We start from the raw sequence: 25380 nt of genomic DNA, 5'->3' as shown, positions 1-25380 counted from the left end.
CTTTGGCAAACAGACAATGCATAGCACATACACTGACATGGTAGGGACCCAGGGAATGACACCTCTCTCTGACTTGCACATACAGTAAAAGGGATGTCAAACATGACACTACCTGTGCTTTACCATGTATAGGGAGTGTACTATGTGCATCCAACATAGTCAGCCCTCCAGCACCTTCCTGAATACTGGCACAGCCACAAAGTAAGTCACTCTTCCTATCAATTGCTGAATAGAGTAGTATGTTCTGCTAGTTGTATCTGTGGTATCGATGTGAGCATGCAAGAGAATCTGGTGGCTGAATGGGATTGCAGCAGATAGTGGACACCTATATGGGCAGCATGAAATCCATAACAAATACTGGTGTCAACAAAGTAGGCAGTACTAGACAAGGTGACAAACCCCACTGCAGTACATGTGGTGGCCAAATGTGTGTCCATAAGACACACACATGCATGTCAGTGAGGCTCACATACCCAACAGCAGCCTCAGCCAGCAGGACAGGTGTAGGTGGCCATAAAGAAAGGCTGTGCTAAGGCCTCCAATTGATGGTAATGGTGAACAGCCCCACTCCAGACCTACACAGACAGACTACAACAGGTCTGGCAGTTGTATGTTAGCTCTGAAGGGTAAGAAGTCTGAAATTGAAATGTAGGTCAATAAAACCTAATATCTGTTCGCTACTGCTATGCCTCTAGTCTTCATGATAGGTCAGAATAGAATATGAAATGGAAGGCAACAGAGTACCTGAAATACCAGTACAGTCATAGCAAATGTTTACAGTTGTCAGGTGCTCCCCCCCCCAATCCTATGTAGAAATGCAATAACATGTACGTGTGGATTTAATAACAGTAGAGCACAGATTACCTGAGCTGGCCCAATTTACAGGATAGATTGTTGCATGTATACAATATGCAGGAGTCTGTGTTAGGTTGTTGTGTGTTCAATATTGTCTGTAAGTGGTCATCATGTAGGCATGGAGGGTTGTGTCTCGGTGGCCTATGCCAGTACTGTTGATGACAGGGCCATGTTCCAACAACTGCAGTGCCAACCAAAATGCATCTCAGCAATACCCATGTCAGCAGTCGTCCATACTCACTGTCCAGATGTTAATATCTGTCACCGTCTGAAAGATGGACATGCCATGAATGTGGGCCCAGACATACACACAGTACACAGGTGGAAGTACCCTAGACAGAGAGTGTATAAAATGTTACTGTCAAATGGACACACCTTTGGAATTGTACATACAGGTTAGCAGCACATTAGTTGTCTGTGTAGTATGGAATACTGATGTAGTCTGGCCAATCACTGGCAGACAACAAAAGGCACAGTTATGAAGTAATGAGAGACTGCCTATGCCCCGCACAAGGCAGCATAAGGGGAATGTCCCAGGTATATCTGTGAGTCAGCTGCAAGAAACTTCCATATCACACATGCACTCAGCTCACTCCACCATCAGCCATAGGTTTATCACAGGTCATATCCCTGCTGTTGGGAATGACTACAGTAGGACCCCCACTTCTGTATGGGAATACCCACAGAATGCAGCATGCTGAAGAGATGTCCCATGCAGGTGTGCCTCTAGCTGTAAGCAGCACCCTGCCAGCATCCAGACCAATGGATTAATATGGACAGGAACTATTGCCATTAACACCTTACACACTTACCCTGTCACCCTAGGGGAATCCAGTGGCTCGCAGCCTGGGAATGTAGGAGTGACAGAATGCACTGGCCTGCCACAGATAGCCTGCATCACTACCAAATGCACTACAGTCCTCAGTCAAAGGCCTGTACCTCACCCGTACTGCCAATGTATCTTATCTCATGAGGTCTAAACTAACAACATAGCACAGTTCACAGAACACAAATGCAAGGCCATGTTGACAGATCCCAGCAGCATGCCCACATTGTCTTACTGCATGAACTATGGACCAACCCTTAAATACCACTGGGATGAAGGGACAACTATAGGGATACTTCTCAGATATCGCCCACATAATGGTAGGAAGAGGATAGAATAACAGAGTGAGGGGGTGTAGAAGCATGAACATCATGGAGTGTGTGAAGTCTGAAACTCTGATGTATGCCCATACTACCCCTGCCTGAAAACCTAGTAATGGGTGGCTACAAACCTGCTTGTAAACCACAATGTGAAGGGGAACTGACCAGATATATGAGCCCTGCCTCTGGGTAACCTGGGTGAATCTGTACAGCTGAGAGGTATGGCCACAGCCAGATATGGCCATTCTGTTAAGTCGATATATGTACAAGCAGGGGATCCTCAGCCACCACAGTACCAAAGTGCTGGACCATTTACAGAGACCCATCAGCAAGTGTCTGCAGTAACCCCTCCAGAATGGCATGAGTATGCAAGCATATGTAGGCTACAGACCACAATACTGGACACAGCTTCATTCATCTTGTATTTCCCAGGAAATAACTGTGAGCAAATAAGTATATCTATCAGTAGTTGATGACATAATACATCACAGTGTAAAACAGTACATACAATACCACACCAAACAGCAAGGATGAAAATGTAAAAACAACACAAAGCTCCGTTCCACTATCTTTATTACATTTTAGCACTTCGGCAGAAAATGCCTTCAAGAAGTGATACAAATTGAATAAAAGCCCCTTATTATAAAAAGCCATAAATCAATCAATCAGCCAATACAAAAGCTCACTTAATAAAACAATTAAATTAAATATTTCCAATTCAATTCCATGTTAAGTCCTCCTGGATACAAAGTAAGATACTTTAAGATGTATATTGCTTCTTTATATAGCAGCACATTTTTTAATTGTCCTATATCACCCATTTTTACAAAAACATTCTCTAAAATAGTCACTTGTTGTAAAGTATAATCCCCATCATGTTTTTCCATAAAATGCATGACTACAGAGCTTTCAATTTTTTTCTTTTTTATATCTCTGATATGCTCCTGCAGTCTCACTTTAAATTTTCTTTTACTTTGTCCTATATAGAAAAGGCTGCAGGGGCACCTCAGACAATATACAATTGTTGTTTGTCTTTCGGCTTTTTCCCAGTAAGGGGTCGCCACAGCGGAACTCCGGTTCGCTAATGATTGGCAGTAGAGTTTTACGAAACGCCGAGGTGCCAGCTCGACACCCAACCTTCATCGAAGGTATGCCCATTTACGCATGCATGTCTTTTGAACACTACCCAACCGCGGGGAGGACATGCAGACTCCACAAAGAAGGCACTCCCAAGCCACACCATACCACCACGGCTAACTCTCAGACAATACACAATACCTTCTATAAAACATATAAAGCTACCACTAACTTCAAATTTCTTGTTATTAATCTTATTAAAAGAAGGAACTATATAGTTACATATGTTACAATTATTACAAGTCTTAGTTCCTTTAAACTCTAAAGACCTGTAAATATTTTCTTCTGATAGCACAAAATAAGATCTAACTAACATACCTTTTAAGTTCTGCCCTCTTTTATAAGACATATATAGTTTTTTTTATCTATACTTCTTCGTAACATTACATCTCTACATAAAAAATCCCAATACCAATTAATCAAATTTTTCATTTGTTCACTTAGAACATTGTATGTAGTGACAAAAAATATTTTTTCTTTTTCCTCTATCTTAAACATTTCACTATTAAATATATTGTCATTATCTTCTTTAAAAATCATTTTAACTCCATTTTATTAACTGCTTCTCTAAGAATGTCTTTACTATAACCCCTTTGTATAAACATTGCCATAGTATAGCTAATCTCTTTCTCCAGATCCATATTATTATTACATATTTTACACACCCTCAACAGTTCTCCATATGGGAGGGCTTGAACAGTATTATCTGGATGGCAAGTAATGCCATGTAGATATTGCCCCCCATCTCTAAATTTTCTGTGAATAGCTGTTCTGACTTGTCCCTCATCACTTACATATAGCTGTACATCCAAAAAGTTCACTGTTTCACCAAACTGCAGCCCATCAAATTGTAACCCATATTGATTCTGATGTAATAATTTATAAACTCTTGCACATGTTCTTTCCCATTTTCACAAACAAAAATCAAATTGTCAATATAACGAAAATACAATGTAACATATTGTTGAAAAAATACATGTCTATAAACATAATCAGTTTCAAATTTACCCATAAATAGGTTAGCATACATGGGGCAAAAGAAGCTCCCCATGGCCGTACCTTACAACTGATGATATAACACATTATTAAAACTAAAAAAATTATTTACAAGACAAAAATGTAATAACTCCATTACATAGTTACATACTGGGCTGTCTTCTAAAAAATATTGAATGGCTGCCATTCCATCTGTATGTTGGTAACCTGGGTGAATCTGTACAGCTGAGAGGTATGGCCACAGCAGGAGATGGCCATTCTGTCACGTTGATAGATATACAAGCAGGGGATCCTCAGCCACCACAGTACCAAGTTGCTGGACCATTTGCACATTTCCATCAGCAAGTGTCTGCAGCTATCTCTCCAGAATGGCATAAGTGTGCAAGAATATGTAGGTTGCAGATCACAATACTGGACACAGCTTCATTCATCTTGTATTTCCCTGGAAATAACTGTGAGCAAATAAGTATATCTGTCAGTAGTTGATGACATAATACATCACAGTGTAAAACAGTACATATGTCTGAATATCTCTGGTAACACCAACCATGTAACACAAGGAGCACAGACACAATAGGTACAGTATCCCACTATCTGTCGCCCATTGTGACTCCATATTGTCAATCTATCTACAGACATCTTGCAGAAACAGGTTGCTAGCTGTAGATGTAGTACACCAAAACCTAGACTGGAGTACAACCTACCTGGAATGGATTCACACACTCAATACAGAAGGTCATACTGGGCATGCTCCTACACTTAGAGAAATGAAACCTGTGTCTGACAACACAATGGACTATACATATTGTTAGCCGCAGATGTCTGTGCACACACACCACATTGCACATCATTCATGCTTTGTACACACATTGGACAGGAATACTCACACATATCCTAGGCCAACACCCTATAATAGGTCAAACATACACACACATAAATGTGGGGAAGAGAGAGAGACAAACAGTGACAAAGAGATTTCCATCATGAGGCCTGTCCCACCCACCACACATCCAATTGGTCAATATCACATGATATGCTGATGTCAATCACTGCAGACATTGCTTTTGGTAGCTCTCTGCCCTATAGTGTCTGTGGTGCTTGTGATAACTGTGTAACATGATAGTCCACATCAGTATTCATCTACCATTTATATACCCAGTCCTGTCAAATGTAAAGTTGTGTGTGACTGAGTGTTGTGTGTGTTTCCAGAGGAATGGTTTATGGCCCAATCACACACACTGCACTTTCCATTTCCCATGTTAGCACTCATGCTGATGTCAGTCACCTTGAAGTAACCCTCTGGCCAAATCTCAGCCTTATAAGCTGCATGACGCTAGCGATATTTGTGTAATACTGTAGTGTAGAAAAATAGTTAGGTAGGAGTTCTAATCCCAAACATGGCAACTGTGAAACTGTGTGGTGTGTGTGTGTGTGTGTGTGTGTGTGTGTGTGTGTGTGTTTGTTTGTGGGTGTGGCAATGAATGATTTTGAGGCCCTTCACAGTCACTACACTTCCCATTGCCCTACTTTAGCAAGCCTGCTGATGTCAGTCACCTTGAAATAACCCTTTGGAGAAGTGCCAGCCCCATAAGCTCCGTGGCACTTGCGATAACTGCATAATACTATAGTGTAGCATACTAATTAGATAGGAGTTCTAATCCCAGACATGGCAACTGTGAAACTTGTGTGTGTGTGTGTGTGTGTGTGTGTGTGTGTGTGTGTGTGTGTGTGTGTGTGTGCGTGTGTGTGTGTGTGTGTGGAGATGAATGATTTTAAAGCCATTCACACTCACTACACCTCCCATTGTCCTACTTTAGCATGCCTGCTAATGTCATTCACCTTGAAATAACCCTTTGGCCATGTTTTAGTCATGTAAGCACTGTGGTGCTTGTGACAACTGCATAATACTGTAGTGTAGCAAACTAGTTAGGTAGGAGTTCTAATCCTCATCCTGCTAACTGTGAATAATGTGTGTGCTTCCCTGAGAGAGAGAGAGAGAGTGTGTGTGTGTGTGTGTGTGTGTGTGTGTGTGTGTGTGTGTGTGTGTGTGTGTGTGTGTGTGTCTTCATTGACACCTGCTTTTGTGGACATTCACACTTACTATGCTTCCCTTACCCCTCCTTTAGCACTGTTGCTGATGTCACTCACCTTCAAAGATACCTTTGGGCAGCTCTCCAACAGGGTTGGGAGGGTGGTCTAATGGTTAAGGTGTTTGCCTTACAAACACAAGGTGCAGGGTTTGAGTCTCACAAGGGATAACTGGCTAGGCTTAAAATGGCTTGCAAGGGCAGTTAGCTTAGTACTAACCTATGAACCTATGTAACCTCTGTGGCATGTGCAATAACTGCGTAGCACTGCAATGGCAATGCATAGTCAGGTAGGGGTTTGAAACTCAATACTAGTAAGTGTGTGTTTGTGTTATCAGTATCCTGTGTGGGTGTTGGGGTGATTATGTAATGACAGGATACATTGCAGTGTGGGTTTTGCTACATCATTATATTGAGGACCTACATGTCCCAATGTCCACATTACAAGGCCAACAGTTTTCAAACACTGTAGAGGTTTTTGTAGACAATCCTCAGTCATAAATGTGGACAGGCATGTGCAATTACTATGTGACAGTATGGAGTAGTAAACAATACAGGCAACTGTTATAATACCCAGATACCACTCTCCACCCAAGGATCATACACAAACATGATTAGCTTTTACTCTCTTACTCCCTTCCTTTCTTACTTTGTCTCTGTCTCTGTCTCTCTCTCTCTCTCTCCCCCTCTCTGGTAGATGTGGAAAAGTACATGTTTTGCATAGGCAACAGCTTGAGTTTTGTAAGTAATGCTCATGATCAGCTGATGGCCTGTGCATGAATTGTAGTCCCTCACTTGATAATTGCATGTGGAATAGCTGTGGTATCATTCCTATAGCCAATTGCATGGAAACACACTCCTATAACTAAGCACTTCATGTGGGTGTTGGCCCTTTTCCTTCACTGTGAGCAGGACTTCATTTGGGTGTCTGACAAACAACATCACAGAGGGTAGTTGGAAATACCTTACTGTGGAGACAGGCCAACAAACAGGAGGGGGATGTTCCAGACATGGGGACAGAATGTAAGTATTACTGTTCTACATTTGAAGTAATGGTTTAACAGGGTTTGTGTGGATATGGTTGTGCTACATGTTTTAAAGTCTGGCATGACAGTGTTATGTGGTTGAGGAAACTCTAACCTGTAGGGCTATCTGAAGACTGGCCAGAGTTTGGAGTCTTACATGTGGTGTGTTACTCCCACATTTCCTGTCTTTAGAAATGCAGTAGCATACTCTGATGATTGCAGTCAGTGCATGGTGACATCCATGTGAGTTACTGACTTCATATCCCTCAGAAGAGATATGTCACAACAAACCCTGTTACACCAGGACTTTTCTCAGTTTATCACAGCAATATGTCAATATTGACCCTGTGTTTGTGCCTCTGTCCCCCAAGTCTGTCACCCTTTGTCCATATGTCATGCAGTAAGAGGTGCATATCTACAGTATATCATTATTTACTGACATCATACCTGATAATAAGCCAGTGAGATATCAGACTGCTAGACATGTTATGTATAGTAGGCCATATATTTGAGGACAAATGGGCTTGGGATCTCTGCTCCTCCAGTTAATATGTGTTAGGACAGACAGGAGGGTGTGAATGCATCAACTGTGTGAGCTTATCTATTCCAGTATTTGTGTGATATCCCCATTTTCATGGCTGTAAACATCCACTTTGTCAGGCTTGGTCCATACGTCTTGCACTAAGGAGTTCTGTGTATACCTCTGGACTGACCAGATTGTGTCAGACTGTATACGTTTATTGGTCATATCTCTGCTGTATTCCACAGGATCATTACTGTGATTTGTGTGGTACTTCACTATGATGATCTTATGATGTCCGTCAGTAACTGATGGTGTACATGTCAGTATCAGAAGTAACTTTCTACACAACATGTCTGTTGACACAACCCCAGTTACTGTAGCAACATTCTACATTTATACCTGCAATACTTATATTACATTAACTTGCACTAAAAGGTTGTGACTAATGGTGCTGAGGTATGACTCCACTACATGTTATGGGCATATTTTATATATATATATATATATATATATATATATATATATATATATATATATATATATATAAATATATATGTCTGTATGTATATGTATACATACATCTACATATGTATATATCTATATATATATATATATATATATATATATATATATATATATATATATATATATATATATATATATATATATATATATATATATATATATATATATATATATATATATATATATATATATATATATATATATATATATATATATATATATATATATATATATATATATATATATATATATATATATACATATATATATATATATATATATATATACACACATATATATATATATATATATATATATATATATATATATATATATATATATATATGTGTGTGTGTATCCATATCTTTGTTATATGTAAACATGAGTGTTGTATATACCTTCCCAGATGTATCTCACCATATTTATCTGATATGTGTATATTTAGATATAAAAACATGACTGATTCAACACTATTTTCACTTACAAGTACTAAACAATTGTAGTAGTCAAACCAGTTGTTCACTACAATTCAGTATGCGTACTGAATGATATATTTGAAAAAACAACAGACATCTTCACAGCTCTGATGGTGTAGTGGTTAACTGCTGTGACTATACTGTGCAGAGTCCTGAGTTCAAGACCTGCAAGGGCTGTTTATTTTGTTGCTAGACAGAACAAGGACTGCTGGATACAGCATGGTTAAAGCAGTTTTGAGCAGCTTTAAATGGGTTTGCGTGCGTTTACATGAAGCTAAGTGGTGCTAACGTACGGTTAAACGAAAATATGCTTACATCATGTAGGCTTCACTTACCACTGCACAAATCTGCTTAGCATTTACATTTACGCAATGTTTACACCTCCTAAGCATAGCACAGCCCTGGTAACCAGTGATCACATTGAAGTCTGATAAAATAGCATGGTAATGACATCTTTAATAAGTATATTTAATTCCATGTACATAACATGCTTCTATGTGCTGTCATTACAGTAGCAAGGGGTGTGAGTATATTGTATGGGACACCTGAGTACACATGGCTAGTACCACCATCTTTTCTCTTTGTATGTGTTTCATACATGGGTAGTATCCAAGGTTATATGCAGTCACACTTGCATGCATTGTATCATTACGTTACTACTTTTAACAGTGCTTTTCCAAGTAAGAGTAGATTGCAGATTGTAATACTGGAACCATACACCCCTGCATGTAAAGCCGGACCATTGTGTTCTTGGTGTGTGAGCTGTATGTTATTAAGTATCTGCTACTGGATATTGATCCGATATGTGGATATTAACTGTAGACTACTATGTGTTTAGGACATGTCATTGAGGGCTGCTGCCATTTAGTAATGGCATACCTATCAGTGTCAGACGTCCATCTGTCAAAACATTCATCCTAATGCATAATCTGTTGGCTAGCTGATTTCTGTCTGTCCTCTGTACAGATGTGCAGATGTCAGGTATCTATCTTGGCTGCTTACAGGCAATCTATGATTGACTGACACTGACATGTCTGCCCAGCTGTGTTATGAATGCCACAGATAGGAAACCCCACCCTGTATGCACCACATGCCATGGATACGTCAACCAGACTACCACAGTCAACAGAACATGCTTGGGTACAGGTCTCTAACCCAGACACTGGCCATGTTATGCAATATATGTTGCATACATGTCAATTGTAGCACCTCACTGGCCCTCTGCAAGAGAAAACCAGATGACTGGATGTTGAATGCAACTGTCACCCTGGGGATCACTCAAGTGGCATCAGTGGATAGATGGCCTGCTGACAAATGTCAGCTGGCATGATACCAGTGTACCCACATGCCCTACTCTTCTCATCTCTCCATGGACATTAGCCTGGTACACACCTAGGAACACCTGCACCAATGGACCCCAGTACTGACAAATGTGTCAGTGTGCATTACTGAGAATAACAGTGTCTATGTATTTGTAAACTTGTAGTTGACAATACCCTGAGGGCCTTCTCACCCACTATACCTCCCATTGCCATATTTAGAAATGGTTGCTGCTGTAATTGATGTTAAATGTACCGTGTTATACTCTTCACCATATGGGCTACCTGTATCTTGCAGTACTAGCATAACACTGTTCTCCAAATGGGTAGATATGGGTAGATAGGCATGGGTTACCCAAATGGGTAGATAGGCATTGGTTACCGTCTGAGTCCTGGCAAGTGTGTGTATATGTGCGAGTGTGCATATTTGTAGGAGACAGCATTCTGAGGCCACATTTTACAAACACAATAAACTTTGCCATACATTATAAGAGATAGTGATGTTGCTGATATTAGGAGAGCCATGACAAACCCTCACCCTACTATCCCTGTGGTATCCTACTATCCCTCTGGAGCATTTCTCCCCGGGCCTCCACTGAAAACAGGCTCTGTGGAACCTAGTCGGACTTTCCCGGTCAACAAATGTTAAATAAATAAATAAACAAATGTGCAATAAATGCATATCCCAGTAGTGGCACTAATTAGATAAACAATGGGGTTGTATTGCAGTCCTGGTCAATGTGTGATTGTGGGTATGTCAGAGCATTATCATGGGTTTCAGTGAGTACAATATCCAATATGGGGTGTGGGTGGGTATACTGTCTTTACACCATGATACTCCCAGTACATGTCCCAAGGTCCACTGTATGAAAACCGCTGTCACTATCAACCATACAGGTAACTGAGTACACTATCCAGCCCAATGATGCATGTGGTGTGTGCAAATTCTCTGCAACAGAACAGACTCACTGACAAGGTAGTTAGCACTGCTAAACTCAGGTTTGTCAAATGTGTCTATAACTGTTATGTGTTTGTCAATGTGTATATGACAGTATGTCATACTATATATTGTTCATTAACACCCAGTACATCCCCCATTACCATACTGTACAAGGTCTGGTGACGTTCTTCACTTAACAAGAAACTCGGGATACACCTCATCCTAAAAGTTCTGTGGTGTGTGCAATTAAGGTCAAACACATTATTAGCAATAAGTACCTAGGCAGGGGTTCTACTCTCAGTGTTGCAAGTAAGTGTGTGTGTATGTGAAGGGATCTACTTCAGTTTGCAGAAAATACATGTCCCAGGAAATCATTTGTCCAAGAACTAACTGGCAAAAGCTAACATTTCAAAGGAATCATCTTGTGGAAATTCATTCCATCAAAACTAGTGGTAGATGTATAAATGCCCTCTTCCCCACTGTACAGCTGTACAGCAATACTGGAGTTGGTATATATAGTTGGGTGCAGTTGTTGTTGTGGTCAAAGCCACCCTCATTGGGGTTATTGCTGTGCGTATCCCCACTCTTAGTCTGCTGTTATACTGTACAGTGTATGTTAACAGGTTAAGTAGTTGTTAACCACACTATGTGTGGTTCTATGCCACCCCACACCCTCCAAAATAGGGGGCTGTGCCACCCACACAAGCACACCTATGTTTACCAATTCCAGGATTGCACTACATTGGGGAAGAGGACATATACCCTGCCAGTACCATCGTCAATGACATTAAACTGGCAGATTGATTATTTACTCATGTGATGTTTTGCCTATTTTGTCTTTGTGGAACTACATAGACCAAAATGAGTTCACTGCAAAATTAAATACATCCATGTGTACAGTATTCTGTGTATTGCATCAACACCAAAGCCTCTGTGTGTGTGTGTGTTATTCACAAACATTTGGTGTGTGCCACCCAGTACACTTACTATTGCCCACTGTAGAAGAGCCACCATGCACTCACCTGTATACACCCCTCAGACTTATCAGCCATGTGGCACATGCAGTAACTGTTATACAGTCCTGTTACTTGTGTTCAGCTGTACCCAGGATTTGACACAGTCAGTGTGTCACCACAGTGCCATACCCCTCGTAGGAAAAAACAGCAGACCAACATCTACAACACAAACTGAATAAATTATGGAGACCACTATCAGTCAGTGTTAATAACAGTTATAATGTATCATGGCTGGACAGCTACACATCCTGACATGTAAGCATTAAACATTCCAGCTGAAAACATGTTAAACAGCATTACATTGCTAAACCTTAGTACATTCACCTTGTGCATCAGAACCATATTAGCATGTCCCTGCATTGATGGTATGGATGACAGGGATGTGGCACAGGTATCATCATATTCACAGGGTGTGTGGTGGGTTTGCCAGAGACCTAGGCTGAGCTGTTTGGTTGACATCATGTGGGTGTGTTAGGGGGTTCTTTATCAATTGGGCTATGCACATGTGGTGTGTGTAGGTATGGAGGTACCCTAGCTGTGTTGGTGATGTGTGTGTGTGTATGTATGCACACAGTTCTGCCATGTGGCTGCCCTATACAGCAGTTTGTTGGACAGCTGCAGACCGTAGATGGCAGGGTGTACAGTTCGGAGATGGGAACTGTGCCTGCCAGGGGTTCCGCTGGCACTACCAGGTAGAAGCCCAGATATGTTACTCTTCCCTGATGATGACAAATGTCTGCTGCATCTACGCCCCTGTTGGGACTGGCCGGAACCACGTGCACAAATTCCTGCTGCATTGTGGTGTGGACAGCACCCCCCTGCAGTGCTGGTGCTAGTACTGCCTCTACGGGAGCAGCTGTGACTTGTTGCACGTTCATGTAGACCTCCACCTGTTGGTGTTGCTGACCTAAGTCCATGTGGCTGCTGCCCTACTCCCACCATATACTCTAACACAGACACCACATGGTCAAGGATTCCCACCATCTCACCCAACTGTCTATCCAGGACCTCTGCAAAATAAGGGTGGGCACCTGCAAAATCACGGATGTTGTCAAGTACAGCAGAATGAGTAGCCCTCTGGAGCCTCAGACTCTGTTTGGTATAATGTTCCATATGTGCCTGTGCCTCCATGATGGCCCAAAACATGCATCTGGTGACACCTGCTGTGGCACTTCTGCCAGCGACATGATGGCCAGCAGCCCTCCTATGAGCACCCCTGTACATCTGCCTGTGCAGTACCTCTCCAGTCATCCGGCTATGGCTGCTGTGTACAGACACACTTGCCATGGTCCCAAGACTGTCCTGTCCCATGCCACCACCTGCCAACTGCCCCTCATCTATAGCCACTGGTGATGGGATACGTATAGGCATTGTGACTGTGTGCGGTGATGGGGTGGATAAAAGTGGGATGTCAACCGATGGCACAGCTTCAGCCCCTGACAACCCTGCCTGTGCCTCACCATACCTATAATCATTGTCAGAGTCTGTAAGGACATTAACATCAGTTTGCCTGCAGGAGAGACCCTGACCCACCTCGCCACCTGTGAGGGGAAAACAAAAAATGTAATTTAAGACCTGTACATTATTGCTTACCTCTACACACACTCACGAATACACACACACACACACACACACACACACACACACACACACACACACACACACACACACTTACAGGTGAGGTGGCACAAAGATATTACACAGACCTCTCATTACACAGCAGTTGACATAGATGACATATGGCACTCAACAGCATGCATGCACTGCAGCCATTTGTAATCCTTGTTACCAGCATTATACATCTTTGTGATGCATGAGTTGTGTTAGTAGGTGATGCCCCTTCACCTGGAACCCACTGCACCCATGTACACATTATTGCTGTGCACCTGTACAGCACACTGGCATGTACTGTGCACCATACCTCATAAGTGTACAGGCCATTTCTGAATGTGCATATGTGTGGCAGTTATGTTTGCTCTGTTGATCACAGCCCCTATGTGTTTGTCTGACACATACCTGGGATGATATGAGGACAGATGTCAATAATTAATGCCTGACCTTTGATTTGCAGATCTCATCATCAGCAGTGCATGTATGTGCAATAAAATCTGGTTACACTGACAACCTTCAAAACTTAATGTGGATATGAGGAGTGTACACACCCTTGTTGACATGCCAGCCTTTTCTATGATATGCAATGGGGCCACAATACTGCATTTGTTGACATTACACACACCTATGACATATGACCTGTGCAATCCAATGCAGTATCAAACAAATGTGTTAATCGTGCAGATGCTGAATGAGATGCATACAATATGTGGGTTGCATAAGTGTGCACAACCTTAACACAATGGTTTGTTGAAGCACCTGTTAAGTGAACTACAGCAGTCACTAGTCCTGGAAGATGTATACTAGCATGGCCCATCTTCACTTGCCATTATTTGGTCACTCTGCCCTACAAATGACCTCCAACTCTGTCGGATTGCAAGAGCAGCTCATGTTCACAGCCCTTGGAGATCACACAGTGCCTTCACTATTGCTGTGGAGACAGGGTTATGTCTGGCACAATTCATGACATTGACTGTGTTAAGATACAGCTATACTTAGCGAGCTTTGTATGTATGCCTCAGTTCATTGTTGTGTTTCAGGATGACACCCTCCCCATCCTCAGCCTTAATGCAGATGCTTTACAACTATGGGCCACACATGAGTGTCATTTTGCAGTGTTCCAAATTCAGAGCACCATCTCTACTGGTCTAGTTCCTGCTAATGAACAGCACACCTAAGGGTGTAGACTGGCACCAGTAAGGTAAAAATGAGGATGGTGGGCCTTAGGTGGAGTGAGGTGTTGCTTGTGCACCACATGTATCTTTATAAATACCGTCTGTAGGTTTCAGCCTTGGTTTTAGTATACCATTATACATTGCAACACATGCCTTTGATATTATGTATATGCTACGTGTAGAGAGCCCTGGATGATGTTTCCTGTGGAACAACTTTTCTATCTGAATACCCTAACCCATAAGCCACACTTATGCAGATTCTAGGCGATTGTCGACACAGGTACTGGATACTGGCCAGGCAGTACTTGCTTAACATTCTTGCATATCCCTCAGTGTTGCTGCATGTTTCTGGGCAGCCTCCATGACCAGTTTGAAACATGTGTTGCCTTCTGTCTTGGATGGGCATCTGTTTATTTTCTACATTAATGTTGTCTCATACTTCATACACACATACATGACTGTCTGCACTGTTTGCCATGGTATATGCAATGGTGAAGTAAGGCTACTTCTCCCTCTCCTGAGTGCTACCTTTCAGATATGGGATCCATTCCATGGTTTTCAAGATGTGTGCAAGCCGCAGCTGCCTCTGTTGCAGGTGAGTGGGCAAACATCATGGACATACCTCTTGGACAGCAGACCATTACTTGGTGTGACATTGAGGCCCTGTACTTGATGGAAGGTGTGTACTCAAGAAGAGTGAATGCTTTCAGTACCTCAAAAGCTGCTTCCACAATATGTTATTTGGAGTGTGTGCACACACATATGCTTCCAGTGTGTGTTAAGGTATGTATTCCCCGTATTTGTTGTCCTAATATATGATTCGATATTACACATTCATTGCTCATGCTAGGATCACATTACAGGTTGTAAAAGGTGTGGAATGTGGTATTGTGATTTGCCATTGTTTAGATCAGGAACAGTTGCCATTGTAATAGTGGTGTATACACTGTTGTAGCCACTGTATAAGGGTAATGTTTCAGACATGTCCCTACTGTAGGCCATTTTTTCCCACCATTATGTTCATCTCTGTCCACACATCTTGCACTGACAGGTTGTTAGGTATACTGCAGGACTCTTACATACCCTTCAGATATGCCACCATGGTGAAGACAGCAACAATAAGTGCACATGCTTGCATTATGGGTAGGTGTGTTAAATGTGTGCATGGCAAATACCATGGCCATAACATGGCCGGTGTATTGGCAAACCTGAACAAAACAACTTCATACTCACCAGCTACAGGCTGCTGCCCCAGGTGTATACCAGAGGGACCTAAATAGTTGTGTGAGAGAAGTAATGTCAGTAGCCACACTTCTGGCATTGATACAGGGAGGGAGCAGCATTTCAGTACATCAACAGTTCAAACACACAATACTAGAGATTATGCACATCTGTTCAATACTATACTGCAGCAACAGACTATGTTATCTGACATATGCATGTATATACTTTACAGATGAAGATGGATAAGCAACAGTGGTCTACTAATGTGCCCTGGGGCATTACCTGCACACTCCTCATCCATTGTGTGGGTGGCACCCACCTCCACAATGCTATCTTCAGGTTCCTGGCTTGGCTGGTGTGTGGGTGCCCCAAGGCTGGTGAGGAGCTCCTCAGCATGTGTCAGTGGGTGCTGGATGGCATGACCCCCTGTGGCTAGCTGGTCTCTCCTAACAGCAACAGCACGCTGACAGGTGTAATGGATCAGATCGGTGCACCGATGCCACACCTGCTCATAACTGCAGTTATGCAGGTCAACATCATTTACCCTGTGGATGAGCTCATTCCACGGGGTGGTCCTCTTCTGCAGATCATGGGCCCTGCATCCAAATAGGGTTCTGTTATGTAGTACAATGAAGTTTCTAATGATATCATTTTCCTGGAGTCTATATGCAGGGAGGCTTTCCCGGGACATTGTACCTGTAAGACATAAACAGGAGAAAACGTCAGAGGACCTCATACTGCAAGGATATAAAAGTTATTAATTGACATCCCCCCCACCATATCTGCAACAATAATATAAGCACACAGATCAATGGGTATGTTTACACCAAACCTACTGTTGGGACATATATCCTGTTGTTCAACAAATATTGAAATGTGTTTCTATTCATGTTCCATGTTGAAACACTATAATTGGTGGCCTGTTACTATCAATGTAACTGACATGCCGTTGTAATGGCCACTGTGGTTCCATATATGCATGTGTTCTGTTTGCCATGCAACTGTTCCAAATCTGGTGTTTTGGGTTAATGGGAATATCTATGCATGCTGTTATAACTAATCCTGGATTGTGTTGACTATTATTAACCACATGTGTTCTAAAACTGCAACATCATAGCATGGTTGGGAAGGCTGTTGCAAGTGGTCCCACCTCTCCCACCTCATCTGGCAGTGGCACCAGGCCCCAGCATGTCTGGTACCCATGCCGGGACCTCCTCGTCCGCTGGTCCTGCACCACCTTCAGGTGGAATTGGCTCAGGGGATGGGGCTTGCCCCCCCGGGAGTGGGCGCATACAGGATCCTGTCACCTGAAGTCAGGTCCAGGGTCTGGTGCATAGGGAGCTCCACAGAGAATTGGGAGATCTTCTATGCCAGCTTGAGGGCAGCCCCCCCCCCCACCACATGACAACTTATACTTGTAGAATAGTAATATAGTTTGTGTTTTATTTCTTTCTGTATGCACTTGTGCTGGAATATAGTAAGTGTTGATATCCTGCTTGTTTTCAGGGTTTTGAGTTTTCAGGATTTTGAGTTTTCAGGATTTTGAACTTTCAGGATTTTCAGCTTCAGGATTTTTGGGCTTTCAGGATTCTGTAGCGCTCCTATAGATATATATATATATATATATATATATATATATATATATATATATATATATATATATATATATATATATATATATATATATGTGTATATAGGTTCATAGGTAGAAGTGATCCCTGGGGCATATTTCCTGTTTCCATCCACTCATCAAGATTTTTCTTGAAGAGTGCTAATGAGGAACGTTGCTTGACATAGATGGGTAGCTTGTTCCAGAGTATAGGAAGTCTCTGGGACAGGAATCTATCCCTCCAGCATGTCATGTTTATTATGGTGACAAGGTTTAGGTCCCTAGAGCATGTAGCTCAGAGGGATTGGGATTTCTTATAGTGTAGCATGTCCAACAGCTCTGGGTTTAACATAGCTTTATATGTTAGGCAGAGATCTCCTCAGAGTAGGCGATATGCTATGGAGTAAAGCTGGAGTTTTTTGAGACAGTCAGTGTAGGGCATCTGTTTCTGGCCAGTAATCCTCTTTGTGAGGTACTTCTGTGGTCTTTCCAGCTGCTGCAGATGTCTTGTGAGGTACATTCCAAAAGGGGCATTGTACTGTATAATGGGTCTAATGATTCCCAAGTAGAGGGGGACAATGACCTCTTTTTTCCTGGATGAGAACCCTTTTCTGATGAGGTGTGCCACATAGAAGGATTTCCTGACTACTGTGGTGATGTGATTATTAAAGGAGAGACTACTGTCCACCTGGGTCCCAAGGTCTCTTATCACACATTCGGCATTAAGTAGACTACCGTTTATGTGGTAGTTCATGGGTACAGAGTTTTTACCAAAGGGGATGACACTGCACTTTTTGGGATTGAGCTTGAGGCCATGCTTCTGACACCAGGCATCTGTCCCAGTGAGACCCTTCTGTAGGATGTTCACATCATTTGGGGACTCGACTATGGCTCCTAGTTTGCAGTCATCTGTGAACTTCGTATTATATAGAACTTCATATTATATAGAGTGCATTCGGACATCGGATCCACACTCTGAACCTCCTTCCTCCACAGCTGAACTGTTCTGCCTTGCTACAAAATAGAGCATCACATGTGGACAAAGCCTAACATTAGGGGTGGATATATAGTGACAGATCGTAGATATGCCTATTACAAACCTATAAAGTTTGTGCATGATACGTTTCACATTAGCATGACTGTTCTGAAGGTGGTGGGGTCTGAAACTCATGTGTCTGTCACAACTTCATTACTTCCACCTTCAACTATTTGCCAGACTAATAATATACATGTTTGGAGGAACAGAACAAACACTATGATGGCTTAAATCTTGAAATTCTGTGCAGATTTGCACAGTTGACAGGTATGCCCCACTGCCCACAGGGCCAGATGCTATGTTGCAGCAGTGAATATTATTACACTGACAAAACTGTTAGAAGACTTTCCCAAAGAGTCAGAGAACACATGGTGGCTATCAAAAATAGGGACTTTGTCAACACACTCGCCAAACACAGTGTGTGCTGTTCTGACTTTCGCAAGTTTGTATTTTTAGTAATAAAAAAAGTTGACCAGTCACTGTTTGTTGATAGCTTCAAAAACTATGTAGAATATAGGGAATTGAAGTGGCAGGTACTGTTGAAAGGAAATCATGACCCAGGTCTTAATGAAACCATCACTGTTAAAAGTTTACTTAAATATAAGATTTTGCAACATATTTTTGTGCATTTTTAGCATTTTCAGCACCCTTGTAATCAATGTAGTAAGATAAATACCCTATTTTAGGAGAATTATGGTAATTTTCTGACTGGACTGATTAAGCATGATGTAATTATTTCCTGTTTTAGATTTAAACTGTTAGCTTGAGGTTGTTTTATTTTGTGATGAAGTTCTGAACATTAAAAGAATGAAAGTGGTTAAAGTTTACACCAAGTTTTTCTTTGGTTTGTTGAATATTTAGCAGGAGATACAGCCATGCTTCCAAACAGTTTTTGTTCCAGTTGATTTGTTTGGTTACCCTTTGATACTTTTTGTTTTTGTTATTTAATTTTGTGGAAGCAGTGGCAGTATGGCCGGTTCGCCTTCAAGTTTTGATGTGGATGATGTGTGTGGACTCACCGCATTGCAAAAGACATCTTTTTCCCAGTCGGGAATTTTATCTGAAGGGGACCCTATTTTGAATTTAAGTACTTACAGAGCACCTGATGAGTTGCGTTTGTTAACTCAGACTGTGGAAGAGGTTATTAGGAAAGCCCAAGCTGTTTTAAAACAAGCACAGACTTGTTTTGGTGGGCTTGTTTCCAACAAGTTGCCATGTTCCACAGAGGTATCAGATGGCTTATCTTCTTCCAGTGATGGTACATTGGTAGCTGACAATAATAATTTTGAACATTTCCATTGTGTGAGTAATTTTTTGATCAATGATGGGCAGAATCCATTTTCCAATTTAACTGATGGTGTTCTGGCAACAGATGAAAGAATGACCATTACATCCTCACCAAACTGTAAGTCTTACATTTACGATTTAGTAAAGAAACCTTTTAAATTTAAATCATTGGATCTTGAAAACTTTTATTTAGCCAAATGTTGTGAGTTAAAACAAGTTCCCTTGATTTAAGTTTAAGGACCTATACATTTTCCACTGGTATTAAACCTTCTGACAAAACATATTCTGATTTAGATGAAGTGTACAACAAAACTGGGTTACAGGTTCTTCAACTTCTTTCTAACTGGAACTTTGGCAAATGCAAGTGTTAAAGAAGGAAATTAAATTGGTCAATCAATTTGTTAGGCATCCTTTATTTCATATATTTAAACATTTATATGGTAGTATTTCTGTCAAAGTAGAGAGTCTTTTGGCCACTATTGTGAGTAAGAAAAGGAAGAAACTTGAAAGGGACTCTCATGCCTATTGTAACAATCAAGCTTACATTATTAAAGGTTTCAGAGGGTCACAGTGGTCCACTTTGTCTAATGCCAGTGTTGGTAATTCTTTCAGTGAACTAAGCCCATTTACACTTATTGTTGATACAAGTACTTGCCATTCAGTTGAAGTTTTACTCAACAGAAATGCAAGTGAGGTGGTAATTAATTAAGCTATTGGAGAAATTACCACTGGTACATCTGCAATATCCCAACCAAATGTCATTGGATCTCCCCCCTTCTTCTCCCTCTTTTTCCATTTCCCAAAATGGCTTGAGAAACAGTCATGCACCAGTTTTGAGAGGCAGGAAAGCATTTTGATGAAAGAGATGAGGGAGAGGAAGAAGTTGGTGATTTCAGATTGGACAATTTTTAATCTTAGCAGCCGGACTTTCATGGACACTGAACTTAACGTGCTTTCTAAAAGGTTTAGATTCATTCGAATCAGGAAAGCCTGGGTTACAGATGTAATTACTGATTCCAAGCTTTTTGTTAGGAAGTTGAATCTCAAGTACATTTTTGATGGTGTGTCTTCTAACAGCGAAACTACATTTTTGAAACAGCCAGGTACTGTTAATCCCCCATTGACCAACACAAGGAATGCTTTTGCCAAGTTGTGTGAGACTGACCTTTATAACATGGCGAATAAAGGCAAAGGCAACAATGGAAACAAGAACAATTTTTTTAATTTGACTTATAGTGAACTGCTAGCATTGAGCCAACTTTGTGGTTATCATGATTTAAGATATATAAAGGTAGACAAAGGAAAAGGGTCGGTTGTAATGAACTATTGTGATTACAGAAATACCATGCTCAGACATGCTCAAATTACTATCAGACACCAAAAACTATAAGAACATTTATAAAGATACTGTTACAAACAGTTTTAATCAAGTTGATTTTTCTGTTGTTAGATTTGTTGCATCAGGGTTACATCAATTTGCAATTGTTTGAATTTCTACTTGTAGAACAACCACAACTTGATAGGATGTTTGGTGTACCCCAAATTCATAAAAACAAGGAGAAACCTCCTTTCAGACATATTGATTCGCTTTCTAACAGAAGAACTGCTACAATTGCTTTTTATTTGGATGGTATACTGAATCCTATAGTGCAAAATGTCCTTTTTATTTAAAGGACTCTTGGTTGTTCCTTGACCATCTGAAGAAGTATGAGTCACAGGGTAATGAGCAAATTGTCAGTGATATTCATGTTACCTCATTGTACACAGCAATTGGTCAGGAAAATGGGGTTGATTTTGTTTAACTATTTTTAAGCAAATATTGTGATTTGGATGGTGTTGAGATTAACATAATTTGTTATTTGATATTGTTCTCAGCAAGAGTTACTTCTATTTTGAAGAAAGCATTTTCCAGCAAGTAGCTGGGGTTGCAATGTGAGCCAAAGTGGTCCCAGCTTTTGCCAGCATGGTCATGTGTTGGTCAGAAATGTGCTTCTTGGTCTAACTACCTCTTTTTAAATATGTGTCACTATATAGAAGATACATAGATGATTTATTTTTGTTTGGACTGGAAGTAATGATCTGTTTGATTCATTTTTGCAAGACGTCAATGATAGTATCAACTGGTTAAATTTTCTGCTCAGTTGTAAAGGTAAAAGTTAGTTTTTTGGATGTACACGTTATTTTGGATGTAGAAAATTGTAGGTTTCAAAGTGAGCTATACAAAAAGGACACTTTTCCCAACAATTATTTGCATTTACCACCCTCAGTTTATGAAATTCAATATATTTCAGGGACAAGTTATTAGACTCAGCAGACTGATCAGTGGTGATGATAAGTTCCACAGTGAGGTAAATTCTCTTATAGAGATGTTCAGGTTACGGGTTATCTTGAGGCCAAATTAAAATTGATCTCTCAAGATGTTATGGCATTAGGATGACCAAGTTCCCTTCCATTCTTTTTAGCGGCTTTGTCCCAAGAAGTGATACTGATGCTGCTTCCAACCTTAACAAGAATTTTGCTTTCCTGATTATTATGAGTTTGGATGATTCTCACATCAGAAAAATTATACATCACAATTGGAAAGTGATTTTGGGTAAGCCTGACTTAGTCAAAATTGTTGGTCAGAAACCCCAGTTTATTTACAAAAAGTATAATAACTTGAAGCAAATGTTAGAAAGGACCAATTTGTTTAGAAATGTATATGTGGGTCACATTTTTAGGACATTTCCTTGTCATAATTGCAAGCAATGTAGATTTGTAAATACTGCCAGCAATGTTTTTTTAAACATTGAGATTATACTTTAATTCCAAAAAGTAGATTTGACTGCAACAGTGAGGGGATTATTTATTTGGCCTCAGGTTGCAGCTGTGAACATTACTATGCTGGCAAAACTGTTAGAAGACTTTCACAAAGAGTTAGAGAACAAACACGTAGTGGCTATCAAAAATAGGGACTTTGCCAACGCCCTGATGAAACACAGTGTGTGCTGCTCTGAATTTCGCAAGTTTGTATTTTTACTAATAGAAAAAGTTGACCAGTCGCTGTTTGTTGACAGCTTCAACAACTATTTAGAATATAGGGAACTGAAGTGGCAGGTACTGTTGAAAGCAGATCATGAGCTGGTTCTTAATGAAATCATGGCTAACGTCAAAGAGTGAAATAATACTAATTTCATGAACTTTAATTGTACTCTGACTTAGGAATGGGGTCCATTCCTGTCATGGTATTAGAAACCCAAAAGACTTGGAGAAATAAAAAAAAGAGCAAAACCATCACTGTTAAAACTTAAATATAAGGTTTTGTAACACACTTTCTTTTCTTTTTTACATATTTCATATATTGTTTTTGAAAGTGTTTTTATTTATTATTTATCCATGCATTTTTCAGCACCCTCATAATCAATGTATTATGGTAAATGCCCTATTTTTAAGAGAAATATGGTAATTATCTGATTGGACTGATGAAGCATGATGCAATTTCCTGTTTTAGTTTTATACTGTTAGCCTGAGGTTGTCTTATTTTCTGATGAAGTTCTAAACATTAGAAGAATGAAAGTGCTTAAAGTTTACAAGTTGTCCTTTTGGTTTGTCAAATATTTAGCAGTGGATATAGCCATGCTTCCAAAGGGTTTTTGTTCCAATAGTTATCAGAGACTTATATTCCTGAACAAAAATGCTATCCTGTCTAAACAAATAGTACTTGTTTGTATTGAAGTCACTAAATAATAATATACACTTGAGTTGCAGACTTCATATACTTCAGAAAACACACCTTACACAAATTTGTCACACTCACATCTAAGAAATGAATACATTTGCATGCAATGTTAACAGGAAAACAACTGCTGGCATTTACATTTTTCACACATTCCATGGGTCTGAAATATTTTCTGTATGACTGCAACCAATTTTGCCTGTGGAGTAGCTATGTGCAGGGTCTGTGCTATTCAGTAACACATTGTAAAGAATGGGGAAGGCCAAGAAATTCCACAGCCCACATAGTATGCTAATAGTGGTATAGAACAAAAATCGTGGTGGCTATCAAAAATAGGGACTTTACCAACGCCATGACAGTGAGCAGCATTATTAAAATAAGGAACTCTGTTGATGCAACTGAGGTTAAACAATATGGTAGAGTGATTCAGAAATATATATATATATATATATATATATATATATATATATATATATATATATATATATATATATGCCACGACTTGATGTGCCAGCTTCAGAGCCATTAATCACAGTAAATTACTGGAGTTACAGGAGGTGAGTTGTATAACAATAAATGGGGTAGCCACAGCATTATCAAATCTGTATATGCAACAGGCTGTACACACAGCTATTAGCAGCTGTGTTTCACTTCATCTCCCTTAGAGTCACTGTGTCGTCCAGCCACGCCTAACATATTATGTCCTTTGTGACACTAAAACTGTGGAGCACAATCATGTGCAGAGCCGGTTCATGGTCAAATGGACCCATAGCCAGGGTAATGGACCAAGCCCACCTGCATCAGCCACTCCAGTGTCCCATTACCTGGTTATTTATCCCCATTTGCAATAAACTCTGTTCAAAGCAGTTGGTGTGTCTATTATTTTCCTCTTTATTTGTACAATGATTATGGATATTTGGATTTAATTTAAAACTTTTATTTCAAATTTTATAGCTCAGACACTGATAGACATTTGCTAAACAAAGCAATGCAGTCTTACAATGAAAACAGACTTAGCATGAGCAACAGTAAACTTCTCTGCCCTTGAAACTCATATTCATTGAAAATGCATCTGGCCAGTTGTGGATTAAGTGTACTTCTGGGCTGTTTTAAAACCATTGGCCAACTGTGCACATTTTAGGACCATGAAGGTCTTTCGACTTTTCCTGATTTGGGGTCGCCACAGCAGAACTCCGGTCTGCTAATGATTGGCAGTGGATTTTATGGTGCCGAGTTGCCAACCTGATGCCAAACCTTCAAAGAAGGCACACCCATTCACACACACACCTACCTGCATTTCTTTAAACGTTGCTTGACCATGGGGAGGACATGCAGACTCCACACAGAAGACACTCCAGTCGAGAATTGAACAGGAGAACCTCTAGCTGTGAGGTGACAACGCTAACCACTGCACCACCTTGGGACAATGAATAAATGTGCATATTCTTTGATTCACATTCCTGATTGTATTAAGTTATATTTCTTGTGTAGTACAGCACCATGTGTTAGAATGTGTTCTAGTTTAGAACATTTTCCAGTAAGCAATGAAACAAAACTTATCAAACAATAATGACAAAACTACCCATTTCAGAACATTTCAACCATAACAGTCCACTCAAACCCATTGTAATCTACCAATATCAGTGCATATGCACAATCTCTGGAGAAGTAAAAGTCA

Source organism: Protopterus annectens, chromosome 6.part0 (assembly GCF_019279795.1).
Source record: "Protopterus annectens isolate FY-2018-M chromosome 6.part0, PAN1.0, whole genome shotgun sequence".
NCBI lineage: Eukaryota > Metazoa > Chordata > Ceratodontiformes > Protopteridae > Protopterus > Protopterus annectens.
The sequence above is the reverse complement of the archived record's forward strand: the minus strand, read 5'-3'. Positions refer to the sequence as shown.